This window comes from Stomoxys calcitrans, chromosome 4 (genome assembly GCF_963082655.1).
Source record: "Stomoxys calcitrans chromosome 4, idStoCalc2.1, whole genome shotgun sequence".
Taxonomy (NCBI): Eukaryota; Metazoa; Arthropoda; class Insecta; order Diptera; family Muscidae; genus Stomoxys; species Stomoxys calcitrans.
In genome coordinates this window covers 114,405,356-114,427,206 of record NC_081555.1, presented here as the reverse complement: position 1 = coordinate 114,427,206, position 21,851 = coordinate 114,405,356, and the positions used below count along the sequence as shown (strand labels likewise).

The following is a 21,851-nucleotide window of genomic DNA, read 5'->3' as shown; positions in this document are numbered from 1 at the left end:
AAACTTAATCAAAATGTTGACAAGTTTTGTGTATGATGTCATAGCTTAAACCTTAGAGTTACTACATTAAATATGTTTTCATTCAGATACAGTGTATGAGGATTACTAAGAATGATTTATGTTTCTATGATGTGATCTACTTTAAAGTTTCTATCATCACTCATACGTCACAGTGTTCACGGAGCAAAGGAATATCTAAGAAATCTCAGGTGCGTTTACAAATAATGCAAATATGTAAATACAAATCTGAGACAGTCATGTACAAAGAACATGCATACCATACATACATATGTACATATAAATGGGAATATATTAGCATAAATAAATTAATTATTGTGTTGTAGCTGACGGAACAAGTGATAAAGTGTGCTTGGAATTTTAAAGTGTGAGATTAATTGATTGGTGGTGTTTTTTAAACCGCAACCCCTGAAGGTTTTTATGAACTGGAAAAAAGTAGATAACTAACACTTTTTTAAGAATACATGTCTATTTCGTATCGTAATAAAATTCTACGACGATTTTACGTCCCTCTGTTCTGTGTGTCCGTCCGTCCGTGTGCTCTTTAGTTGTAATCACTCTACAGTCTTTAAAAATTGAGATATTCAATTTAAATGTTGCACAAACTCGTATTTCTTCTATACGCAGGTTAACTTCTTGAATGCGCCACATCGGACAATATTTGGATATAGCTGCCATAAAGACCGATCTGGTGATTTAGGGTCTAAAGCCTATATCAAGCCGGATTTATTTCCAGATTTTGCTGAAATTCAGAAGAGTGAATTTTATTAGGCCCGTCCATATCCGAACCAAAAGATGGTCCAGATCGGACAAAGTTTTGTAAAGCTGTCATATAGATCGATCTGCCGATTTTGGGTCTTAGACCTATAACAGGCGCATTTATTACCCGACTTCGCTGACATAGGATCTAAAGACCACAAAATGAGCATTTGTTCTCTGAGTTTGCTAAAATTTTAAACAGTGAGTTGTTGCACAAGGTTTCTCGACATCCGACTCTAATATGGATTATATCGGACCATATCTACATATAGCTGCCATATAGAACGATATGCAGATTTAGGGTCTTAGGCCTATAACAGGCGCATTTATTACCCGACTTCGCTGACATAGGATCTAAAGACCATAAAATGCGCATTTATTCTCTGAGTTTGCTAAAATTTTAAACAGTGAGTTGTTGCACAAGGGGTCTTGACATCCGACTCTAATATGGATTATATCGGACCATATCTACATATAGCTGCTATATAGAACGATATGCAGATTTAGGGTCTTAAGCCTATAACAGGCGCATTTATAACGCAATTTTGATGAAATTTGGAACATTGAGTTGTATTAAGACAATCGACCGATTTTCAGCTTTAGGGTCTAAAGACCATGAAAGACGCATTCTCTGATTTTGCTAAAATTTGAAACAGTTGTTGCACTAGGGGCCTCGAAATCCGACTCTAATATGGTTTATATCGGACCATATCTACATATAGCTGCCATATAGAACGGTATGCAGATTTAGGGTCTTAAGCCTACAACAGGCGTATTTATTACCGGATTTCGCTGAAATTTAGAACAGTGAGTTGTATTGTCTCGAATACGGTCCAGAGCGGGCTCTTTTGCACAAAGGGTTTTGATGTAATATCCAAAAACTGTGGCAAGTACGGTTCAAATCGGTCAATAACCTGGTGTAGCTCTCATTTAAACCGATCTCATGATTTGAATTCTTGGCCCATCTCTGTTTGTCGAGCTTTATCCACAAACCAAGGCGTCCTGTAGCCGAGTTGTTAGCGTGCTCGGAGTGCCAGTGTGGGGTCGTGGGTGCGATTTTCATTAGAGGCCTGGTCTGTCGCTATTGTGGTATCACAATGGGATTAAAATTGTCTAAGTGAGTCTGTTTAGCAAAAATTTTATGCCACTCTAATTAAAGCTATGAATGTAAATGCTTCTTGGAGTCAGAGCGGCTGGTCCGAATCTTATATACCCTCTTATACCCTCCACCATGCATCGCATTTGTCAAATTCTTTGCCCGGTACCTTTTTTTTTGTATGTCAGAATCTGAAAATGCTTTACGCATGTGACAAGTACACCTCTCGCTTTATGCCGGACTCTGTTATCAACGATACCGGCTAAAAACCCACCCTTTGTCACCCCTGGGTATTAATTCCACCTGGACCCCATATCTGGTGATTATCCATATCATCTTCATTGTGTCTGCTCCCACACCTCCGCATTTATACTCCTCTCGTCTTCCAGCATTCTCTGGACTATTGTCCCAGGCGAAACGTCGTCTTTCAACCTAGCGCTCGCAGTAGACGAATGTCCGTTCCACATCGTCTGCAACTTCTAGATCTTCGTAAATACATCTGCTTAAGGAGAATTTGCCCATTTCATTCAGATATTTTCGGAAGTAACCATCGCTTGTCAACAGCTGTGTGACGTAATAGTTTACGTTACCGTGCTTCCTATCTCTCTACATCCCTACATCGTGTATTTGTCCACCTGGCCCGATTCTCATTAGTCCACCTTTGTTGCCATCTCTCGATATTCTCCTCTCATATGACACGTATATGATCCGTTTCAATCTCAACCTGTCCTCTCTGAGTGTTGCACTTTGCGGTGTACAGCCTGGCTCGCTTCATGGCCTGTAGGTCTGTCCGACTATTCCTAGGGCTGCGGGCTACGCCACCGTCCAAACTTTTTTTTGACCGATCTTTTGGTCTTCACCAGTATGTCGTCTATGTGGATATCCACTTGCACTGGGATATTTTATCCCGTTAGGAGTATCAACTCCGTCTTCTGCATGACAAGTTGCAAGCTGTAGGAGCTCAGCCAGTCTTTTGCCCTTAGCATCACCTCTCGTAGTTTGCGTTCTACACTTTCCGTGTATCTTGCCCTGTTGACAGCATATCCTACTAGAAAGGTTTCGTCTGGCATTTCTGTTCGAAGTATTCCATAATAATTGGCATTCCAAAGATCCGATCCAAGCATGAATCCTTGCACCATTCCTGATGTGACTTCATATTCATATCCTGAGATTTATATATAAAAGCGGTCTGTATGAGGATCTGGATTTTGGATCACCTTTGGGCTTTGTTATGAGCACCAGCTTATGTCTCTTCCATACCTCCGGAAAAACACCTTCCGAAAGACACTCCGTCGTGTCGGGGAAAGGTGTGTGGAATATTTTATACATTGTTCTCCAGTCCATAACAGCTGTTTACCACCCATCACAATGTTGTATCCGAGGCCCTCTCGGGTCTCTGTTTATATCTTCTCCTAATTTCTCCCACTTTTCTTTCTTGCTCTTTTCCATTACGGTGGTGAGTCTTTTTGTCTCCTTGTATAGAGCGTGTTCTGTCACAGCCGTGCTTCTGCGGCAAATATAAATGCCTTATCTGAATCCCATATGATCTATATTGGTGTCTGAATTCGCTCAGAGGGTTTAAGGTCATTTAAGTTTGGATGTTTGATGTACCCCATTTTTAAAAGACTTCTCTATACACACTGGGAAGGATCCCAGGGTGGTGGTTGGTGGGTTAAGTGAATGGTGTGGACCACCAGAAACATGATCCTGAAATTGGGTACAAATTTCGTGCTCTACTCCCAAATACCTTTTTTTTAAGCCCCATATTGCCTTGGTTGTGAAATTTTCTCCAATTATGTTCAATTTAGGGGTGCTTTGTGGGGTGAGGAGGTCCCTCAGACACTTAGCCCTGAAAAAATATAAAAATCGTGCTCTACTCTCAAATACCATTTATTTAAACACCATATTGCCATTGGTTTAAGGGGAGTTTACAGGATAAGGCGTCCCCCAAACACATGGCCCCAAAATGGGTTATTAAATTCCTTTTCTAATCCCCAATACCTTTCATTTGTGCCACTTATTGGCATGGTCGAAAACTTTTTACCCCTGGGAGGATGTTTCGGGGAAGGGTTGATGCCCTAAATACATGGTCCTACATTTGGATATCAAATTCGTATTCTACTCCCAAATACCTTTGTTTGAGCCCCATATTGCGATGGTCAGTAAAAAATAACTGTTTGTGGGGTATTTTGGGGAAGGGGGTAGACCCCCAGAAAATTGGTCCCAAAGGTGGGTCTAAATTCTTGCTCTGCTCCCTAATACCTTTCATTTAAGCCCCACATTGACATGGTCAGTAAATATGCCCGATTTATGGGTGTTTTGGGGAGTGGGGTGGTCCCCCAAATACTAGGCCCGGAAAATATATCAGCAACTCTATTGTCATATAACTATATATCATTTATTTGAACCCAATATTGCCATTGGCCTCAAAATTGGATATTAAATTAGTTTTTAAATCTCAAATACCATTCACTTAAGCCCTTTATTGAAAAAGTCATCAAATATGTCCGGTTTGCGGTATGGGCCCTAAAAACTATGAATATCGAGCTCGTCTGTCTTGAAGATCCAAATTGTCTTTGTGAGCAAATATGTCCTATTTGGGGGTTGTTATGTTGGTGGGACGTCCCCTAGACAGTTGGTCCCGAATGTTGATGTCGGATTCATGGTCTATTCCCAAATAACCTTCATTTGAGCTCCATTTTTCCATAGTCGCCAAACATGTTCGGTTTGGGGAGTGTTTCGGGGGATGGGGCGGCCACTCAGTGCCTTGCCTTTGAAAATATATATCAGATTCGTGTTCTACTCTAAAATACCTCTTATTTGAGCTCCATATTGCAACGGTCAGCAAATACTTCCTATTTGGGTGGTGCTATGTGGGTGAGGTGGCCCCATAGACACTTTTCCCGAACATTGATATCAGGTTCGTGTTTTACTTCCAAAGACCTTTCATTTGAGTCCCATATTGTTATAGTCGGTAAATATGTTCGATTTAGGGGTGTTTTGGGGGTTGGAGAGGGGTGGGGGTCCCCTAAACACTTGGTCCGACAAGTGGATATCAGATACGTTTTATAATCTTGGTCTATATATATAATTGGTAAGTTTTGGGGCTGGGGCAGCCCCCCTAGGTACCCCATCCGAAATTTGGATACCAAATTTTTGTTTGTATTGTAGGTTACTATAAGAGAACACAAAAAATGTAGTACCGAATTTTATAAAAATCGGTTCAGATTTAGATATAGCTGTCATATATTTCACTTCTAGAGCCACTTCAAGTGCATTTATTGACCAATCATCATTTTCCTCGATGACTACCACAATATCTAAAGAGTTTGGTCGAAATCGGTTCAAATCGGAGGAAATTACATATGGGAGCTATACCTAAATCTGAACCGATTTCTATTAAATTCAATAGCAATACCGGGAATCACTTTGTGCCAATTTTCGTGTGAATCCGTTAACAAATGACCAAATTATTGCAATACTAGTCCAAATTGGACGAACATATATTTGGGAGCTATATCTATATCTGAGCCGTTTTCTGTGAAATTTTCCAATATTGTCGAGGCTTATAAGGGAAACCCCCGTTCAAAATTTAGTGAGAATCAGTTTACAAATGACGATATAATAGCAATTTTAGTCCGAATCGAAATAACATGTATGGGAGCTATATCGAAAACTGAACCGATTTTTGCCAATTTCAATAGGCTTCGTCTCTAGGCCCAAGCAAATGCTTGCGCCAAATTTGAAGACTATCGGATGAAAATTGCGACCCGTAATTTGTACACAAATTAACATGGACAGACAGACATAGCTAAATCGAATCAGGAAGTGATTCTGAGTCGATCGTGTGCTTTTCAATGGGTCTGTCTCTCTCACTCTAAATAATGAATATATGAAATTTCATCGCAATCGGACAAGGGAATCGAGGGTCTGGCGTTAATAGGTTAAGACCCTAACAGAAGATTGTCTTACAATATTATCTTGTTTTTATACCCTCCACCATAGGATGGGGGTATACTAATTTCGTCATTCTGTTTGTAACACCTCGAAATATGCGTCTAAGACCCCATAAAGTATATATATTCTTGATCGTCGTGACATTTTAAGTCGAACTAGCCATGTCCGTCAGTCCGTCTGTCTGTCGAAAGCACGCTAACTTTTGAAGGAGTAAATATAGCCGCTTGAAATTTTGTACAAATACTTCTTATTAGTGTAGGTCGGTTGGGATTGAAAATGGACCAAATCGGTCCATGTTTTGATATAGCTGCCATATAAACCGATCTTGGGTCTTGACTTCTTGAGCCTCTAGAGGGCGCAATTCTCATCCGATTTGACTGAAATTTTGCAACTATGCGAAGTATGGTTCTAATCGGTCCATAAACTGATATAGCTGCCATACAAACCGATCTTGGGTCTAGACTCCTTGAGCCTCTAGAGGGCGCAATTCTTATCCGATTGAAATGAAATTTTGCACGACGTGTTTTGTTACGGCATTCAACAACTGTGCCAAGTATGGTTCAAATCGGTCTATAACCTGATATAGCTGCCATATCAACCGATCTTGGGTCTTAACTTCTTGAGCCTAACTACCATGTCCGTCCGTCCATCTGTCTGTTGAAAGCACGCTAACTTTTGAAGGAGTAGAGCTAGCCGCTTGAAATTTTGCACAAATACTTCTTATTATTGTAGGTCGGTTGGGATTGTTAATGGGCCAAATCGGTCCATGTTTTGACTTCTTGAGTCCTAGAGGGAGCAATTCTCGTCCGATTTGACTGAAATTTTGCACATAGTGTTTTAATATCACTTCCAATAACTGTGCCAAGTATGGTCCTGATCAGTCCATAACCTGATATAGCTGCCATATAAACCGATCTTGGGTCTTGACTTCTTGAACCTCTAGAGGGCGCAATTCTTATCCGATTTGACTGAAATTGTGCACATAGTGTTGTGATATTACTTGCAACAACTATGCGAAGTATGGTTAAAATTGGTCTATAACCTGATATAGCTGCCATATAAACCGATCTTGCGTCTTGACTTCTTGAGCCTTTAGAGGGCGCAATTCTCATCCGATTTGACTGAAATTTCGCACATGGTGTCATGTGTCAGAATCGATCTATAGCTTGATACAGCTCCCTTGTAAACCGATCTCCCGATTTCGCTTCTTGAGCCACGAATCGAACTGCTCCTTCGTCCTTATGCATTATACTTTGCTTGCCTAAAGACAGATAATGCGCAAAGAACTCGACAGATGTCACCATGGTGGGTGGTATATAAGATTTGGCCCGGCCAAACTTTTGAATATTTCAACTTAAACAGTTGTAACACCCTCCATCAATAAAAACTGTCAATTTAACACAATTTCGTTTCGTTTTCTTAACCTTACGCAAAATATTAAAAATAAATAGTATGACGTGGCTAGGGCATCGTGAGGCAATAGGGTTTTTTTTAAAGCCTCCAGTTGTATCACCTACCATTTGATGCCAAAAAGGCCAATTTCCTTCGCCCCACGCCCCCCACATAATTCCTTCCATTTAAATGGCGTAAATTTTGTGGCAACAGTCTGTGATAGTCACCGCTATCGTCTATTTAAAACTTCGTTTATTGTTTTTATGATGTCTTTATTTCATCTCGCCAAAGCGAAGAAGAAAAAAAATAAACGAAATATTTAATATTTTTATTTCAGTTTTATGAAGTGATTAGCCCCCTTCGCCAATGCCAGCCATCATGGCCGCCATAAAGTGAATCATTCCCATGGCCCATGGAAGACACATTTGGCGTTTATGTTTTACAAAGTGTTAAAATTTATGGGATTCAAAAATCTGACTGTGCAAATGAAAGAAAGCTACAAAATGGGAGTATTTTATTGTTATTTTCCACATTTCGACCATAGACTTTGTATGGTTTGTTTTTTTTATTGGCCATATTTATTGCAAAGGCAAATTTTTAATAGTAAATATGGCCAAATTTGATGGGATGTGAAGGCGTTATTATTTTAATAAAATAGCCGATTGAATTTTGTCCCCACTGCCTGCCATTCATTGGCTTTTAAAAGCTTGCCAAGCAATGAATCGTACAGCACAAGTTCTTCTTCTCAATTTCCTTAAGCTCTTATCCATGCCATGTAATTAAGCCTTGATTTGCTTTTGGCCACAATATCAAAATATTTATTTACATTATTGATTCCATTGTTCGCTTGGTCTGTCGCTCATTCGGTCGTTCAGTCTCAGCTCGACTCAATGGACCACAATTAGCCATTAAGCAAATGTATTCAAGAGCTGTGTTATCTTTGGCATTATATAAATGAAATATGCATATTTCATGTTTTCGATAATAATTGCCGTAATAAATTTGCTTATGGCCTTCCACTAATTTAATCAAAATTGTGTAAATATTCCATGCGGAATAAAAATCTGATGTAATTTTAATAAATTTTCACATTTATATAAGGGTCATTGCAAAAGAAGACATATGCTTCCGGAAAACTCATAAATAATGCACTCACTATCGATTTGCTTTAAATAAACCAGAAAGTTGTGAGTCGTTAGGAAGAGTTATTTAATATTTAAAAGTAAAGAAATAGGTCTAACCCCAACATTGTAAGGATGTTTGGTTCACAGGAAAAACGAATTCAACCGATCTCAGACTATGATCCGATAGTGGGCATGTATGTCGTCCATTCATTAAAAAAGTCAAGACTTAACTTCTCTACAAATAATTCTTATATCTCACCAAAAATACAAAATCCAAATTTTGCTCAAGAAAATTCCACTAAGGAACAGGGGCAAACTTCTCACATATCAATGAGAGCAGTCCGATTCAAGTTTAACCTCAATGATAAGGGGCCTCCCTTTTATAGCCGAGTCCGAACGGCGTGCCGCAGTGCGACAACTTTTTGGAGGGAAGTTTTACATGGCATAGTACCTCACAAATGTTGCCAGCATTAGGAGGGGAAAACCACCGCTGAAAACTTTTTCTGGTGGTCTCGCCAGGATTCGAACCCAGGCGTTCAGCGTCATAGGCGGACATGCTAACCTCTGCGCTATGGTGGCCTCCAAGCCGTGTGTAATGCACATCCCAATATACTTCCGATTTTTTACGACGGGCTCTGTTATAGTCTGCGGACCTCTTTCACAATATTGCGAATCTCCCCGGTCATCCAGGGATTTTCGTGGGCTTATTTCCTATCCTGGTGGGACTCCGAAAGACCCCACCAGTGCAGTCGTAATCCTGTTGACATTGTCATCAATGTCTTTTATGCTTGGACAATCTAAATTATCTTGCCTAGGTCTCCTTCTGAGTAGTCTTCCGAATTTTGTCCAGTTGATTTTCAACTTTTTCCGGAAAGTTAACGGATTGGGCACTGGCTATGCTATTCTAAACCTAATGTAGCGATGGTCAGAGAAAGAGTGTTCCATGGAAACCCTCCAATCCTGAATCTCATCAATAAGATTTTCCGAACATATACGGTCCTGCAGGTGGAGATCCGGGCAATCACGGAATGCGCGAAGTGGTGTTGTGCTAACGCGAGGACGTCGAGTGTGAACATCTTTACCGACAGTAAAATTGCCATAAGGGCAATGACAACCACGACGGTAAGGTCACGAACAGTCTTGCAGTGTAAGAAGGAAATTAACGCCGGTCCTGCAGGTGGGGATCCGGGCAATCACGGAATGCGCGAAGTGGTGTTGTGCTATCGCGAGGACGTCGAGTGTGAACATCTTTACCGACAGTAAAATTGCCATAAGGGCAATGACAACCACGACGGTAAGGTCACGAACAGTCTTGCAGTGTAAGAAGGAAATTAACGCCTTCTCTGAGGATGGGAAAATCCGCTTCGTTTGGGTGCCGGGCCATAACGGAATAAGGGGAAATGAAAGGACAGACGATTTGGCTGTGAAGGCTAGAGGACTGCCGTCAATAAACTTGGTTAACCCGAAGCCTTTCGGGTCGACGCAGTCCGAGTCCGAGGGAGTGGGTGACGAATGCGCATGCAACATTGTGGAACAGCGAAACGGTCGGTAGGACGGCGAAAATCCTACGGGGGGACCCAGATAGTGTGAAGACGAAGCTATTACTGAAAGAAAGCAAGAAGGAGGTCAGTATAGCTGTTGGTACCATAACGGGACACATAGGACTACGAGTTCACTTATGTGAAATCGGTGCGGCAAGTGATAGCATGTGTAGGGCATGCGGGGAAGATGATGAGACGTTGGAGCAGTTCCATGTGGACCTATCTGCCGGTTTTGTTTTCTGATTTCGCTGAAATTTGAAACAGCGAGTTGTGGTAGTCGTAGAAGAAAGCGCAGTTCAAAGTTTTGATAAGATCGGTTGATAAATGTGCTTGCAAAGGCTCTAGAATTGAAATTGGGCGATAGATATATATATGTGCATCGGAGCCCATTTCTTTCAAACTCACCAGTAATGTCGAGACTCATTTCGTGAAATCCTGTTCACAGATGACTATATTTTTGCAGTATTGGTTTAAATCGGACAAACATATATATGAGAGCTATATCTAAATCTGAACCGTTTTTTTCCAATTTCAACACACTTCGTCTCTAGGCCAAAAAAGATGCCCGTGCCAAATTTGAAGACGATCGGATGAAATTTGCGAACTGTACTTTGTACACAAATTAACATGGGCGGACAGACGGAAGGACAGATAGACGGACATATAAATGGACAAACAGACGGACAGATAGACGGACAGACAGACGGACAGACAGACGGACAGACAGACGGACAGACAGACGGACAGACAGACGGACAGACAGACGGACAGACAGACGTACAGACAGACGGACAGACAGACGGACGGACCGACAGTCGGACATAGCTAAATCTTCCCTCTGGGTGTTACAAACAAATCCACTAAGTTAAACACACTGTATTACAGTAGTGGGTTAGGGTATAAATAGGATGATGTATATTTCCATGATGGTGGGTAACAAAATTTCGGCACCGCAGAACTTAACACGTTTTTGCTTAGTTGTATCAAATTATTCTATGTGTCACACGATGTGTACATTTTTCAGAGTTGTTTTTTTTTTATGAAAATACGTATGACAATACATATCGTGTAATACCAGCTTTAGAATGCGTTCACTTGTAATTAAGTCTATACTTATTTCAGTCTTTCACTTAAATTTTTATTTTATGAAGCGACTTCCGTAAGAAGTATCTCAAATTATCTTTTGATATTCGTTTTCCCAAAAAAATCACCGTATATGAAAAATTTTTATATTCGTTTCCGAAAAAGAAGTCGTTTATGAATTGCTTTCCCTTCCAATGAACCTTAATTTAAATGATTTTAGTTCTAGGAACCAAAAGATATTGATAAAAATTGTCCAATATCTCAAAAAAAAAAAAAAAAAAAAAAAATCATACATGAAACATGTTTATACCCACCACCATAGAATAGGGGCTATATTTAGTTATTCATTCCGTTTGCAACACATCGAAATATCCATTTACGATCCTACAAAGCATATGGATTTTGGATCGTCGACAAATTATAAGGCGAGTTAACGAACAGACACGTTTTTTTGATGCACTCTGTTTAAGTTCTTGAATGGGCCAAATGGGACCATACTTAGATATAGCTGCCATATAGACCGATATCGCTGGGTAGTTAAGTCTTCCCGACAATCAAACCAAATATGTACATATCGGACTAAATTTGGATATAGCTGAAAAATAGACCGATCTGCCGATAAAGGGTCTGAAGTTCATAAAAGCTTTATTTTGAAACAGTTATTTCTGGCTTCCCGACATCCGACCCAAATATGGTTCAAATCGGACTATATTTATATATAGCTGCCATATAGACCGATCTCCCGATAAAGGGTCTAAAGTCCATAAAAGCTGTATTTATTACCCGATTTCGTTAAAGCTTTAAACAGTGAGATTTTGTAAGCTTCCCGACATCAAACCTTAATATGATTCAGATCGGACTATATTTAGATATAGCGGTAATATATACCGATTAAGGGTCTGAAACCCATAAAGGTTTTTTATAGCCCGATTTCGCTGAAATGTGAGTCAGTGAGTTGTTTTAAGCCTCCCGACATCCGACTCAGATATGATCCAGATAGTAAATTGCAAATTTTGCCCATGAACATTCCACTAAGGAATAGGGGCAAACTTCTCACATATCAATGAGTGCAGTCAGCTATAAGTTTTAAGCTCAATGATAAGGGGCCTCCTTTTTATAGCCGAGTCCGAACGGTGTGCGACCCCTCTTTGGAGAGAAGTTTTACATGGCATGGTACCTCACAAATGTTGCCAGCATTAGGAGGGGAAAACCACCGCTAAAAATTTTTTCTGATAGTCTCGCTAGGATTCGAACCCAGGCGTTCAGCGTCATACGCGGACATGCTAACCTCTGCGCTACGGTGGCCTCCAGATTAGGTTGAGGTTTAGGTAAGAGTGGCAGTCCTTTAGAGACTCACTTAGACAATTTTAAGTCCATTGTGATACCACAGTAGCGACAAGGCGACCAAGGCTTGAGGCGGGAATCGAACCCATGACCCCTGCACTGGTAATCCAAGCACGCTACCAACTCGGCTACCGGGGCGCCTTTAATCCACATTAGGCTATAAAGAAATAGCTTCGGTATTAACCGATCTTCCAATTTAGGTTTTGATCCTATAAACAGCGGATTTATTGCCTGATATCGCTGAAACTATTATTTGTACAAGAGTTCTTGGGACATGAATAAAATATGTTCCAGACCAGTCCCTATTTAGATATTACTACGGATATGGTAGTGGAGTAATAATAAAAGGTGATTTTTAGAGAGCTATACGAAAGTTTTTGATAAAAAAAAAACACACACACAAACTTCAGATAAATGCATGAAATCTTAATTTGATGTGGTTTCAATGTTGTCTTCGAATTCGTCAATTATAGCGTATATATGTCTGTATATACAGGAGCTGTTAAACAGCCCAACAAAAAATGGTCTTTAAGTGTTAAATCGCGCGCTCTAGTAAGCCAATTCACCGGTCCCTAACTTAAAAAAAAAAAAATATTCACCGATCTTGCCTCTCAATAAGTCTATTGGTATGTGTGCTGTGTGGCATGTGGCACCGTCTTGGCATGTGGCACCGTCTTTGCATGTGGCACCGTCTTATTAAAACCATACGCTATGCAGGTCAAGCTCTTGCATTCTTGGGCCAAAAAAATTGAATATCACATCACCATGGCGCTCACCATTCACAGTTCCGTTACGATTCGCATCATCTTTGAAGAAGCGCGATCCATTGATGCCACCAGCGCATAAACCCCACCAAACTGTGTTTTTTTCCAGATGAATTGGTAGCTCTTGCAATGCTTCTGGCTGTTTGTCACTCCAAAATCAACAATTCTGCTTATTTACGTAACCAATGAGCCAAAAGTGAGCTTTGTCGCTGAACACAATTTTTCGATATAAAAGTGAATCTTCGGCTAACTTTCCAAGAGCCGATTCACCAAAAATTCTGCTTTGCGGTAGGTCGTTCGGCCTTTGGATTCTTGCTCCAGCTGTATTCTGAAAAGCTTCACACCTAAATCTTTGCGAAAAATTTTCCTCGTTCTTGAGTAACAGAGGCTCAATTGCTGCGAATGGCAACGAATCGATAATGAATGGTCATCATTAACACGGACCGATACAGCTAAGAGATTTTCTTCATTTGCCACTCTACATAATCGTGTTGGTGGTTTAATGTCCTACAATGTAGCGCAGAGGTTAGCATGTCCGCCTATGACGCTGAACGCCTGGGTTCGATTACTGGCGAGACCATCAGAAAATATTTTTAGCTATGGTTTGCGCGTCCTAATGCTGGCAACATTTGTGAGCTACTATGCCGTGTAAAACTTCTCCCCTAAGAGGTGTCGTAATGCGGCAAGCCGTTCCGACTCGGCTATAAAATGGAGGCCCCTTATCATTGAGGTTAAACTTGAATCGGACTGCACTCATTGATGTGTGAGAAGTTTGCCCCCGTTCTTTAGTGGAATGTTCATTGGGAAAATTTGCAATTTGCAATGTAAATTTGGTTCGAAATTTAGTCACAATAGCCCGAATACCCGCTTCAGTGGATCGATTAAACTGGCCATGAAATGAAAGAAGTGTGCGATTAATTTGCAAGCGTTGTGCGTTTGTAAGGCGATTCATGGGTAAATAATGGACCAAACTGAAGATGTTTGCTAGTGAAGCAAAAATGTTACCAAGAAAATAATAGCTAAAAAATCACCCTTTTAAATGTTGGGTTGTCCAAAAAGTAATTGCGGTTTTTTCATATAGTCGGCGTTGACAAATTTTTTCACAGCTTGTGACTCTATCATTGCATTCTTTCTTCTGTCAGTTATCAGCAGTTACTTTTAGCTTGCTTAAGAAAAAAAGTGTAAAAAAAGTATATTTGATTAAAGTTCATTCTAAGTTTTATTAAAAATGCATTTACTTTCTTTTAAAAAATCCGCAATTACTTTTTGGGCAACCCAATAGAATGATTATTATATCCATGCTGGTGGGTATCCCAAGTTCAGCACGTCCGAACTTCTTGCGTTTTTACTTGTTGATATTCGTTTCTCCAGAACAAAAACATTTTCCTTTCCAATGAACTTTAATTTAAATCTCTTTATTTTTGGAACCGAAAAGTTGTTGGTGTTAATTCAACCTAAATATTGCATAAATGAAACTTCCATCCTCTTATACAGCAAATATTACGAAATTACGTTGTTTTTTCTTTTAAAGGTGATTGTTATCATGAATTCCGGGAAATGTCAATCACTTGATAAGCTTTTATGTTTATTTTTGTAATATCTGCAAGTATGTTGTGGCAATGGTAAGAATATTGTCATAAAAGCAATGATTGTAGTATACGAGTGGGTGTAAAGTTTCCAAAGAAAATTGTCAATTTTTTTTTTAAGCAGTTTATATACAAGTGCTTTGTAGGTGTATACTCGCAAAAGGTGAATGACATCAACAACTGTGAAAGCATAGAACATATTTTTATCTGAAAGTCGTAAATAAGATCATGATATCTTCTTACCAAAAATTTCCATTCCCCCAAATTTTGTATTTATAAATTTTTCCCACTTTCCAGCTTTTTTTATATTCATTCAACATTGAGATTTTTCATTCTCTGCTTCGGTTCACAAACACCCAATCGCGACTTTGTAAATTACGGAAGCACGTGACAAAACCATTGCCATGATCAAATCAGACTGCAAAAATATAATTTATACAATAATTTATTTTGGAGTTGCTTATCTTGGTGTTTATTCAGACCGTGCCGACGACTACAACTCATGAAAAATAAACATTTTTTTTCTTACTCGCCCTTGAATGAGAAATGAACTTTGTTTATGCCGTATATGGTTTACTGATTCCTAATTGTTCTACAGCTTCCAAAGTGAAGCTGAAAGAACAGAAGTCTGAGACTATGGCGTCTGTGGGAATATGTTTAATGAATTGAATTGAATAAATTACACACACACACACACACACGCACTCATCATCATCATTTACTATATGTGTGAATTAACATAAGCAGTGGAAATAAAAACGCTGCATTAGTCACACACATACACATGGTGAGATAGTAATACCCACACACACACATATGCTCACATAGAAGCAGTAGCATCCTAGGGATATAATAATTTTTTGATAAGGACTCTTTTGACGAAATTAATATTCCAAGTGTTAACACTACTTTAATGTGGATAGCTTTTTACATGCTTTAGAAGTTTTGCAGATTGGTGTTAGCAAACGCCGGGCTGTATGTTTTCATTAGAAACCTTTTAGTTTTTAAATGGTAAAGGGGAAATGGTAAAATTTTGAACATTGAATCGGGCCCGCTCCGCTGCGCCTTCTTTTACTTTATATGGAACAAAATTATCCTTTAACCCTCCGATGAGGGACAGTTCTGAACTTCACGGCCGTGTAAAAAGGTCCCTACGGACCTTTTTTGTAAATCATGTTTTTTTTTGATATAAATTTTTTTTTTTTTTTGATTTTTATACCCACCACCGACGGATGGGGGTATATTCATTTTGTCATTCCGTTTGCAACACATCGAAATATCCATTTCCGACCCTATAAAGTATATATATTCTTGATCAGCGTAAAAATCTAAGACGATCTAGACATGTCCGTCCGTCTGTCCGTCTGTCTGTTGAAATCACGCTACGGTCTTCAAAAATAGAGATATTGAGCTGAAATTTTGCACAGGTTATTTTTTTATCCATAAGCAGGTTTAGTTCGAAGATGAGCTATATCGGACTATATGATGATATAGCCCACATATAAACCGATCCACCGATTTAGGGCCTTAGGCCAATAAAGGCCACATTTATTATCCGATTTTGCTAAAATTCGGGACAGTGAGTTGTCTTAGGCCCTTCGACATCTTCCGTCAATATGGCTCAGATTGGTTTAGATTTTGATATAGCTGCCATATAGACCGATCCTCCTTAGGGTCTTAGGCCCATAAAAGCCACATTTATTATCCGATTTTGCTAAAATTCGAAACAGTGAGTTGTGTTAGACCCTTCAACATCCTCCGTCAATTTGGCCTAGATCGGTTCAGATTTGGATATAGCTGCCATATAGACCGATCCTCCAATTTAGGGTCTTAGGCCCATAAAAGCCACATTTATTATCCGATTTTGCTGAAATTCGGGACAGTGAGTTATCTTAGGCCCTTCAATATCTTCCGTCAATATGGCTCAGATCGGTTTAGATTTTGATATAGCTGCCATATAGACCGATCCTCCGATTTAGGGTCATAGGCCCATAAAAGCTACATTTATTACCCGATTTTGCTGAAAATTAGGGCAGCGAGTTGTCTTAGGCCCTTCGACGTCCTCCGCCAATACGGCTCAGATCGGTTCAGATTTGGATATAGCTGCCATATAGACCGATCTCTCGGTGTTAGGTTTTGGGGCTATAAAAAGCGCATTTATTGCCCGATGTTGCCGAAATTTGGGACAAAGAGTTAAGTTAAGCTTCTCCACATATTTCTGCAAGTTGGTCTAGATCGATCATGATTTGCATGTAGCTGCCATATAAACCGATCTCTCGATTTAAAGTCTTGGCCCCATAAAAGGCGCATTTTTAATCCGATTGCACTGAAATTTGACACACTGACTTATGTTATGCTTTTCGACATCCGTGTGGTATACAGTTCAGATCGGTTTATTTTTAGATATAACTACTAAAAAGACCAATTTTTTGTTATATACAATTGAACAATAACTTTTACTTATTAGTATCTGGTCCAAATCGGAACATAGCTGCTATGGGGCATAAGGTATGAATTTTACACCGGATTTTGAGGAAAGGTGGTTCATATATATATCCAAGGTGGTGGGTATCCAAAGTTCGGCCCGGCCGAACTTAACGCCTTTTTACTTGTTTGTTTTGTTTTTATTGTTTATAACTAAAATCTACATACAAAAATAATTTTTTTAATTTTTTATACCCTCCACCATAAGATGGGGGGTATACTAATTTCGTCGTTCTGTTTGTAACTACTCGAAATATTCGTCTGAGACCCCATAAAGTATATATATTCTTAATCGTCGCGACATTTTATGTCGATCTAGCCATGTCCGTCCGTCTGTCCGTCCGTCCGTCTGTCTGTCGAAAGCACGCTAACTTCCGAAGGAGTAAAGCTAGTCGCTTGAAATTTTGCACAAATACTTCTTATTAGAGTAGGTCGGTTGGTATTGTAAATGGGCCATATCGGTCCATGTTTCGATATAGCTGCCATATAAACCGATCTTGGGTCTTGACTTCTTCAGTCTCTAGAGTGCGCAATTGTTATCCGATTGGAATGAAATTTTGCACGACGTGTTTTGCTATGATATCCAATAACTGTCCCAAATATGGTTCAAATCGGTCCATAACCTGATATAGCTGTCATATAAACCGAGCTTGGGTCCTGACATCTTGAGCCTCTAGAGTGCGTAATTCTTATCTGATTGGGATGAAATTTTGCACGACGTGTTTTGTTATGATATCCAATAACTGTGCCAAGTATGGTTCACTTCGGTCCATTACCTGATATAGCTGCCATATAAACCGATTTTGGGTCTTGACTTCTTGAGCCTCTAGAGTGCGCAATTCTTATCCGATTGGAATGAAATTTTGCACGACGTGTTTTGTTATGATATCCAATAACTGTGTTAAGTGTGGATCAAATCGGTTTATAACCTGATATAGCTGCCATATAAACCGATCTAGGGTCTTGACTTCTTGAGCCTCTAGGGGGCGCAATTCTCATCCGATTTAACTGAAATTTTGCACATAGTGTTTTAGTGTCACTTCTAACAACTGTGTTGAGTATGGTTCAATTCGGTCCATTCCCTGGTATAGCTGTCATATAAACCGATCTTGGGTCTTGACTTCTTGAGCCTCTAGAGTGCGCAATTCTTATCCGATTGGGATGAAATTTTGCACGACATGGTTTGTTATGATATCCACCAACTGTGCCAAGTATAGTTTACATCGGTCCATAACCTGATATAGCTGCCATATAAACCGATCTGGGTCTTGACTTCTTGAGCCTCTAGAGTGCGCAATTCTTATCCGATTAGAATGAAATTTTGCACCACGTGTTTTGTTATGATATCCAACAACTGTGCCAAGTATGGTTCAAATCGGTCCATAACCTGATGTAGCTGCCATATAAACTGATCTTGGGTCTTGACTTCTTGAGCCTCTAGAGAGCGCAATTCTTATCCGATGTGAAAGGGACGGTGCCCCAAATTCATGATCCCACATTTGGGTGGGATGTTTTAGGAAAGGGGTAGACCCCCAATACCTTTCATTTGTGCCCCACATTGAGGGGTGTTTTGGAGATTGGGGTGGTCCCCCCACACATAGTCCTGAAAATATATCAGCATCGTGCTCTACTCTCAAATATCATTAATTTTGACCCCATAGTGCAATTGACCTCCAAATTGGATATCAAATTCGTTTTCTAATCTCAAATACCTTTCATTTAAAACTCATATTGCAAAGTCAGCAAATATGTCCGGTTTAGGGTATGGGCCCTAAAAACTATCAATATCGGGATCCACTCCCTTTAAGACCCAAAATTGTCATGGTGAGCAAATACGTCCTATTTGGGCGTTGTTATAGGGGTGGGACGTTCCCTAGGCAGTTGGTCCCGAATGTTGATATCAGATTCGTGGTCTACTCTCAAATACCTTTCATTTGAGCCCCATATTTCCATAGTCGGCAAACATGACCGTTTTCGGGGTGGTTTTTTGTGGGATGGGGCAGCCGTTCGGTGACTTGGCCCTGAAAATATATATCAGATTCGTGTTCTAAAGTACTTCTAAATACAGCCCCATGTTGGAATGGTCATAAAATACTTCTTATTTGGGTGGTGTTTAGGGGGTGGGGTGGCCCCATACACGCTTTTTACCGAATAATGATATCAGATTCGTGCTTTACTCCCAAAGACCTTTCATTTGACCCCCATATTGCTATTGTAGTAAATTTGACCTCTATGGGGGTTGTTTTTAAAAGAGTTGTTGTTACACTTGGTCCCACATTTGGATATCAGATTCGTATTCCACACTTAAATACCATTTATTTGAGCCCCATATTGCCATGATCAGTAAATAAGTCCTGTTTGGGGGGTGTTTTGCGGAAGGGGTGCACCCCTAGATACTTGGTCCCACATTTGGATACCAAGTTCGTATTCTACTCGCAAATACCTCCCATTTGAGTCCCATATTGCCAAGGTCGGCAAATATGCCCGATTTAGGGGTGTTTTTGGGTGTTGGGGTGGTCCAGCAAATATTTAGTCCGGTTAGCAGATACGTATTCTACTTTTAAATACTTTCATTTGAGTCCCATATTGTCATGATTGGTCTATATATATTTTTTGTAGGGTTTGGGAGTGAGACCGCTCCCCTAGGGGCCACTTGGTCCCACATTTGGATATCAGATTCGTGTTCTACACTTAAATATCATTTATTTGAGCCCTATATTGCCATGATCAGTAAATAAGCCCTGTTTGGGGGGTGTTTTGCAGAAGGGGTGCACCCCCAGGTACTTGGTCCCACATTTGGATACCAAATTCGTATTCTACTCGCAAATACCTCTCATTTGAGTCCCATATTGACAAGGTCGGCAAATATGTCCGATTTAGGGGTGTTTTTGGGGGTTGGGGTGGTCCCCCAAACACTTAATCCGACAACTGGATAGCAGATACGTTTTCTACTCTTAAATAGCTTTCATTTGAGTCCCATATTGTCATGATTGGTCTATATATATTTTTTGTAGGTTTTGGGAGGGGGGGGGGGGGGCCCCTAGGTACCGCATCCAAAATTTGGATACCATATTTTTATTTTTAGGTGACTTTAAGAGAGCACACAAAATGTCGCTTAAATCGCACCACCCATCACCGAGATTTGGCGTTTCTGAAAATTAGGGTAAGAGGAGGGGTGCTCTCCCTTCAGATATCAAAAAAATGTAGTACCCTTTTTTCACCACGGGATAATTATGCACCATCGGTTCAGCCGTTTTTTGAGTCTATACAAACAAACCGACAAATCATTCATCTATAAAAAATTCACCTTTTATGGGCCTATGAACTTAAAACGGGAGATCGATATATGTATATGACAGCTATATCCAAAAATAGACCGATTCGATAGAATACGAATGTCGAGGAAATTAACACGTCCCACTGTGTCAAATTTTCAGACCGAAAGCTCGATATTGACTTTAGATTCGCAGTTTCTTGGGCAAAGCTTTTTAGAATTCAACGCTGATTTCGATTTTAACGACAGCTTGGTGTTACTTTTTTTGGACCACACAAATTGATCTACCATAATAAAGGACCTGAGATCTGGCCCAAAAATCTGTTCTAGCCATGATAGGGTAATTCTGCAGTATTTTCGGGAACATTCTGGCAAGCCGACAAAACAAAAATCGCTCAATAACATGTAGGTAATATGGTTCTCTAACAAAAGGTATTTGAGAGTAGAGAGTAGAATGTAAAACATTAATTTTAGGCAAAGGGTGTGGGATCGCCCACCCCCGAAAGCACATTAATGCTGATATGTAACTGAAAAGGTCGTTCTTTCAATAAATTAGGAATCTGATGTTATTACTAGAGATTCAGTACATGGGGTTCTGCCCCAAAAAATATTACCTATTGTACGCCTACCGGGACAATATGGTTCCTTAATGAAATGTCTTAGAGATTTTATTTGGCTGAAATTGTCGTCGTCTTCTATGACATTTAATGGATGTACCGGGTAAAGTTTGAGTCGGTCTTAAACCTTATATGGCTCCCATATACACCGATGTCCCGATTTTACTTCTTGAGCCTTTAGAGGGCGTAATTTTTATCCGATATTGAAGAAATTTGGCACAATCGATGTATCCATGATCTCTAGAAAACGTGCTAAATATGGTCTGAATAGGTTCAAAACCTGATATAGCTGCCATATGAAAACCAATCTTCCGATTTTAATTCTTGAGCCTCTAGATGGCGTAATTCTAATCCGATTTAGCTGAAATTCTGCCCAGGGGATTTTTCTATACCCTTTAGGTTAGATTAGGTTTAAGTGGCAACGGATTCCCTTATACGTTTTTGTCCGTTGTGATTCAGCGGAAACAGAAGAAGGAAAATGCCTTCTAGTTCCTACAGTTGAACATCCAGATTGCTTTAAAAAGCCAATAACTTTGCTTAATCAGACTGATTTTCAAAGAAATGAGAACCTAAAGTGAAACTCCTTCTGACTGCTAATGTGGGACACACACACACAGAAGGTGTTCTATAGTCTATTCTTCTTCAATGTCCTCACAGCTTCTGCAAAAGTCGTTGCTGGCAACCTTCAGTCCGTCAGCATGTTTTCCGATTAGACGGTGACCTGTCATGACGGACACAATGACTGAGACGTCTGTTCTAGCCAATGACAGCAAAGCGGTAGACCTATTCAAATCTAGATTAGGTCACATAGT

General features: G+C 39.9%; 1 protein-coding gene across 3 annotated transcripts in view; it reads left to right on the top strand.

The window, feature by feature from the left end:
- LOC106084795 (probable G-protein coupled receptor B0563.6) overlaps positions 1-21,851 on the top strand; it is a 253,318-nt gene that overhangs the window by 7,404 nt on the left and 224,063 nt on the right. The window contains exon 2 of one of the 3 annotated variants that reach the window (XM_059366542.1): positions 87-209. The exons of the other annotated variants lie outside the window; for them this stretch is intronic. The gene's annotated coding sequence lies outside the window, so the exon portion shown is untranslated. The remainder of the gene's footprint in view (positions 1-86; positions 210-21,851) is intronic. 3 annotated transcript variants of the gene reach the window in all.